A 6,995-nucleotide genomic window follows, 5' to 3' on the forward strand; every position below is an offset into this window, starting at 1 on the left:
CAGTTCCTCAGCTGGTCCTGTTTCCTCTGACTGGAAGCCTCTGAGTCCTCATCCAGAATGAATCTCAGCTGAACTGCTGCTCGAAAGCCTGAAAGCTTAACCAGCGAAATGCTTAACCAGCCAAATGCTGCTAGTTTCTGATCTTCACACTTTATATATCTTTGTGCCTTCTACCATCACTCCCTGGGATTAAAAGCTCACTCCCTGGGATTAAAGGCGTTTTTTCACCATGTCTGGCTGTTTCCAATGTGGCCTTGAACTCACAGAGATCCAGATGGATTTCTGCCTCTGGAATGCTAGGATTAAAGGCGTGTGCTACCACTGCCTATCCTAAGTATCTAGTGGCTTTTCTGTTCTCTGACCCCAGATAAGTTTATTAGGGTACACAATATTTTGGGGAACACAATACCACCACACTTGGCTAAGGACAATTTATTTTCTCTAATGGAGTCTCACTGTACTAGATATATTAACCACACTTAAGGGCAGGCCCCATGCCAAGAAGTAGTTTACCAATACCAAACAAAACTCAATGGTATTTTTGTAGAAGTTTTTTGTCCCATATTGCTTGCTTTTTCTTCTTTCCTTCCTTCCTTCCTTCCTTCCTTCCTTCCTTCCTTCCTTCCTTCCTTTCTTTCTTTATTTCTTTATTTCTTTATTTCTTTATTTCTTTATTTCTTTATTTCTTTATTTCTTGTCTTATAGGTCTTTTTGCTTGTGTATTTTGGTTTCTGTTTTGTGGAGGATTATTTTTTTGATGTGTGTGTATTTTCTTATTTTTTTGTTTGTTTTTGTTTTTTTAAGAGAGAGAAAGAAAGGGCATGGAGTTGAGTGTGTGAGGGGGATGAGACAAGGATCTGGCATGAGTTGGGGAGGAGAAAAGCATAATCAGAATATAATGTATGAAGAAATATTTTTCAATAAAAAGCCTGATATAGATTATACTTCATGCAACACCCACTGAAAAAAGGACTGGTTTTGCTTTGGGAAATAGTTTGAGTGGCTATAGCTATAAGCTTTGGAGTCAAACTGCTTGGGTTGAACATTAATTCAATCTCTTATTGTTTTACTATTGTCTCAATATTTATATTGAGACAGGGTCTTGCTATGTAGCCCAGATGAGCCTTAACCTTGGGATCATTCTGCTTCAGCCTTCAGGGCTAGTTCTATATCTTATCCACTGTAGGATTCTATATACTTTTACCTTCTTTAGGTCTCAGTTTTCTTATAAAAATGAGGGTGGCAATATTACAAGTTAATAAGATTACTATGGAGAAAAATTAATACAGTCCATTAGGCCACGTTTTCAACAAAGAGTACCCCTCTGTTTTCTAGGAAAGAAGGGTTCCCACTGCTTGACTGACCACAGTTCTGTCCAGAGCACAACTGCTCCTGTGTCCAGACGGTGCCAGGTGCCTGTCTTGCTTTCTTTTCTTGCTTGTGTGGGTCAGCCACTGTGAAGGGGAAAGAACCAGCCTTTGGTCAGTTGGCTGAGTCTTTAACATTTGGATTTTATCACTTTGGTCTACTTTCTAAGATATGGTCTTCCTGCAATACGTAGCTCAGACTAGCATCTAACTGACACTCCATCTTCCTCACCCTCCTCAGTGCTGGGATCACAGGCAAGCGTCACCACAGCCTGCTCAAGTTTGGACCTTTCTAAGTCTCTGCTCAGTTGGTCTACCTGCTTTTGACCTTGTCCAAAGGCTAACCTGTGGATGAATGAATATAATGCAGTCTTGGTAAGTTGTAGTCTTTCTACAATCAAACACAGTAATCACCAACCCTTTACTTACTTTTCCAAAAAGGTACATTTAATAAGCATTGTACGGTAGGAACAGCAGACACAGCAGGGCAGCCTTGCCTAGCCAGCCGGCGTTGCTCAGTTAAACCAGCTAATTTATTGTAGCTCCTCAACCCGCATCCTTTCCAGTGAAGATGAGTGCATGTGTTGGACTGCAGCCTTTGTGGAAAGGGACGGCATACACTTGTGATATCCTGATTATCGAGAACACTCCTAGGTGTTTTCTCACCTGACTCTAGGGTAGTGTGGTTGTGCCTTTACAAAACCAAACGACATCGATGTGCTTAGATTATCTGGGTTTCCTTAGTCTGGGTTACTTTATCTGTTTTTCTCCCAAATGGAAGATTCTGGAAGCCCTCTTCAGAAATGAACATAGAGAGTTTTTAAGTGTCATAAAGGAGACTTCCCTGTGAGCCAGGAGGATTGACTGATTCTTTACTTTTCCTTCAAGGATTTTAAGACAAACCAACATCCACCGATTGAGCAAGGCTCCAGATTATACTTTAACAAGATTAATGCTCATTTTGACCTTTGATTCTTGAGTGGTGGCCACAGTGAGTGCTCTTATCTAATCTATTCGTCTTGTAAATAGTTTCAGGCATTTGCTTTTGTTGAAAACAACTCAGACATTTCAGTGAACATGGAGGTCAGCCTCAATCAAAGCAGCATTTTGAGACAGTTTCCTGGTCCTTTTTGGAGGCCTGATTAAAAAAAAAAAAAAAAAACTGCTTTTTTATTTTCTTCTTCTTTTTTTTTAAGATGTTTAACAAATAATATTAAACTAAAATTTTAAATCAAAAGCCTGGAGGATCAATTTTTAAAGTAAACACTTGGCTGTTGCTGTTAGCCCCAGGATCTGAAACAAGTATTTCATTTTGCTAGTGTGGGGCTGGGATTGCTGTGCTTTCTCTCCTTGCTCATAGAAATGATTTCTAGTCCAGTTCCATGGGGGCTCCTCAACTATGGGTTCACAGTTCACGTGTTTCCACTAGTTTGGCTAGTTGTCCCTGTACTTTTTCCAATCATGGTCTCAATATCTCTTGCTCATAGAATCCCTCCTCTTTCGTTGATTGGACTCCTGGAGCTCTGCCTGGGACCCGGCTGTGGATCTATGCATCTGCTTCCATCAGTCACTGGATGAGGCTTCTATCATGACAGTTAGGCCCTCTGGATAAGTGAGACAGTTGTTTAGCTTGAACTGTTTAGGGGGCCCCCAGGGAGTGGGGTCAGGACCTGTCCCTAGTACATGAGCCTTCTTTTTGGAGCCTAGTGCCTATGGTGAGACACTTTGCACAGTCTCAGTACAGGAAGGAGGGGCTTGGACCTGCCTCAACTGAATGTACCAGGCTCTGCTGACTCCCCATGGGAGGCCTTGCCTTGGAGGAGGTGGGAATGGGGGATGGTTTGGGGGTGAAGGTTGGGAGGTGGAAGGAGGGAGAACAGGGGAATCTGAGGTTGATATGTAAAATGAATAGAAAAATCTCTTAATTAAAAAAATGCAAAATTTAAAAAAAAGAAATGATTTTTCAATCTAAGGTGACATTTTTTTTTACCCACCTCTTTAGAATGAGATAGATCCTTTTCAACCTTGACAAACACAAACTTCAAGTATGGAAGTTTTCCAACCATGGGATGACATTCTCACTTGCTTTCCTTGGGCAAAGGAAAGATCATGTGGCCATTTAGATACAGGTCTTGGGGTTGTTTGTAAAAATGATCTAATGTGAATTGGGGAAAGAGTTATTGAATTTTGGCCAAACATCATGATAAGGATAATGTGAGGATAAGGGAGAACTAAAAGATAAAGTACTTATGTCAAGGAATTCAGAGTGCTAGAGAGCTGGAGTTAAAGGGCATGCTCTTGGGCATCTTGCAGCACTCCCCTTCTCCCTCTCTCTAAGTTAACACCTTCATCTGTGCAGCTATTTGTCTTCTTTGCCATGAACTTGAATCTCTTCTGCGTATCTGACCCCATTCACAAATTTCTCTATTTTCTTCTTTTCAAGAATGATTTATTTGACCCAGGGTAACTTACCCGTGGTTATATCACTGAACAATATGACTCATCCTTTGCCTTTTCTGGCAACCGTTAACTGCCTAGAGTTCTTCAGGGATGGGTGTGTCCTCAGGAGCCTCTTCTCTTTCCATGATGTAATGTTGGTGGGCCCAGTCTTGTATAGGTCTTCTGCATGTTGTCACACCTACTGTGAGTTCACATGTGTGCCTGCCCTGTGCAGTCTGGACAACACTGTTTCCTTGAAGTCATCCACCACCTCTGTCTCTTAATATTTCCCAATTCACTTGATTTATTTTGTTTTTTAAAGAGTGAAATAAATATCATATCTCATAAACAGACAAAATCGCTTAACAAAAGTTTATCGAATTTAATCTAGTAAAGAGGGAAGATGAATGCATCATAACCAAGTGAGGCTGATGAAAATAATAAGAATTTGTTTAATAATTTCAGTGAATCAGTGTAAACCCTATAATAGCTCATTATATTCATATATATATATATATATATATATATATATATATATATATAATAGATGTACCAAAAGCATTTGACCATATTCAGCTTACCAAGGAAAATGTCCTACAGATTAGGAATAGAATGTGTGGCACCAAATTGTTAAAGGTTATACATAAAAATTATGTAGTCAGTACAACCAGTGAATGACTCAATACCAATACACGTCTTCTCATAGCTGGATTAGACAATAAATTATAAAACACACAAAAGATATGAATGAGTAGCAGGTACGATTTGTGAATAAAATTGCAAGTTAAAAGGATGTTCCATGTTACCTATAGAATAGCTAAATTAAATGATATTGAATTTATTAGGTATTTGCCAGAATTCAACTTTGCTGATAGGACCATGGAACAATAAAATCATTTGGTAGTTTTAGATAACAAATATCCTTTTAATCATCCAAGCTAACAACTCTCTAAGTATTTATGAAATGGAAAGGAAAACCCAAGTCTACAAAAAGCCTTATGTACAAATCCTTACAGGACTTCAACCCAAGCTCTCAGGAAATTCTAGGATGCAATACAAAGCAATGAAGTAGTACCATACAGAGCAACAAAGGGAGATTTCAAGATTCTCATTCTAAGTGCCAAATTCCAGGCACAAAACATTGCACGATACCACAAATCTGTTAGCCTAATACTCTACAAAGAAAAGCCATAGCAATAAAGATCTAACCACTGGTCAGGAAGGGTCGGAGGTGGCAGGAAGTTTGAAGATGCTCGCCCACCGGGCACAGGGAAGAGACAGTTCTTTATCCCGACAGTGGTTATGATCATGTAACAGCTAAATTTTACAGTATAAAGTCTCAAAACTCATAAAATTGTGCTTTTATAATTGATGAGTTTTATTATATACAACTTATACTTCAAAAATCTTATTGGCTTAAAATAGCTAGTAAGTCTTTCACTTAGTGTGACTGATAGAATCCTGTGTGGGACTCACTGCCACCTATTGGTATGATTATGCAATATTTGTAGCAATCTTCTTCAGATTAAGGAGAACAGCTAATAGTTACTAAGGGTTTGCTGTGTGGTTGGTACTGTCCTGAGTGATTTCACAGCTTTTGCTGATTTAATCTTCCCAATACCCCTGAGAAGGTCCATAGTACCATCTCCACATGACAAAGAGGAAATTGATCCCCAAATACTCATGGACAGCCACTAAGAGGTAAATGTACAGGCAGCCTGACTCTAGAGACCAGAGAGCACGAAAGGTCTGGATATTAGAAAATGTGATTTCCTGACACGTATCTGACATTGACAAGATGTTTTACAAACCATATTAGTACTCAACAGCTCAATCGTTGCTTTACTGAAGCGCTGTCAGCAGTAACATGTCTCTGGTAAAGCCAATCTACTACTTGTTAATTGTAACTTTGTGAAGTCAAAAAATACTTCTTGCAAAAATCGCTAGCATCCTCTATGACATCCAGTGTGAAAAGCTGTACTTAGAGTGTTTAGAATTTAAAAGTGGTGTTATGCTCTTTACCCCATCTACTGCGAGAATGAAGACCATTCTCAGCAATCAGACGATCGACATTCTAGAAAAAGTGAACATCACTCTGAAGGGGTGCACAGTCATGTGAAGGGCCCCCGAGGTACCCTCCGGAGGGACTTCAATCACATCAATGTAGAGCTGAGTCTCCTTGGGAAGAAGAAGAAGAGGCTTCCGGTTGACAAATGGTGGGGTAACAGAAAGGAACTGGCCACTGTCCGCACCATCTGCAGTCACGTTCAGAACATGATCAAGGGTGTTACACTGGGCTTCCGCTACAAGATGAGGTCTGTGTATGCCCACTTCCCCAACAACGTCGTTATTCAGGAGAATGGGTCTTTGGTTGAAATCCGAAATTTCTTGGGTGAAAAATACAACCGCAAGGTTCGGATGAGGACAGGCGTTGCTTGTTCTGTTTAATTCAAGCCCAGAAGGATGAATTAATCCTTGAAGGAAATGATATTGAACTTGTTTCAAATTCAGCGGCTCTGACTCAGCAAGCCGCGACAGTTAAAAACAAGGATATCAGAAAGTTTTTGGATGGCATCTATGTGTCTGAAAAGGGAACAGTGCAGCAGGCTGATGAGTAAGACCTCAGTTACCCAGCTCCAGAAACAAGATTCATTTAAGTATGATTTGGGGTATCTTTGGGGACAATAAAAGACTTGTATTAAAAATAAAAATAAAAATAAAAATAAAACTGGCGTTATCATTAGTTCAAGTGCAGTTCTCCAACTCTTCCAGCAGATGGCAATATAGTCATTGTTAAAAACGTTTGCCGCATAGCCAAAGGCAACCTAGCCTGTCTTGTTTTTTCTTTTCTCTTTCTCTCTCCCTCTCTTTCTCCCTCTCCCTCCCTCTCCCTCTCCCTCTCCCTCTCCTTCTCCCCCCCCTCTCTCTCGTTGCTGTTGTTCTTCTCTGTAATGAGTTTTTTAAAGTTGTTTGAGCAATGCTACTCCAGATATAATATCTTAACTGTAACTGTTAAGCCAGACGTGGAAGTCTTTAGACTGAACGAACACTTCAATGGTTAGGTCTAGAAAGGGGATGATGGGAATTTGATCTTTAACTTAGCGGTGGAAACTAAGGACTCCATGAGGAGGCATTTGCGGTCATGGAAATGACAACCGAGCAACAGACTGCTTGTTTTGGTGTTCACAA

General features: G+C 40.1%; 1 pseudogene; it reads left to right on the forward strand.

The window, feature by feature from the left end:
* Positions 1 to 5,844: 5,844 nt before the first annotated feature.
* Positions 5,845 to 6,424, forward strand: LOC131921853 (large ribosomal subunit protein uL6-like; annotated as a pseudogene).
* The last annotated feature ends 571 nt before the right edge of the window (positions 6,425 to 6,995 follow it).

Source organism: Peromyscus eremicus, chromosome 11, assembly GCF_949786415.1.
Source record: "Peromyscus eremicus chromosome 11, PerEre_H2_v1, whole genome shotgun sequence".
Lineage (NCBI taxonomy): Eukaryota > Metazoa > Chordata > Mammalia > Rodentia > Cricetidae > Peromyscus > Peromyscus eremicus.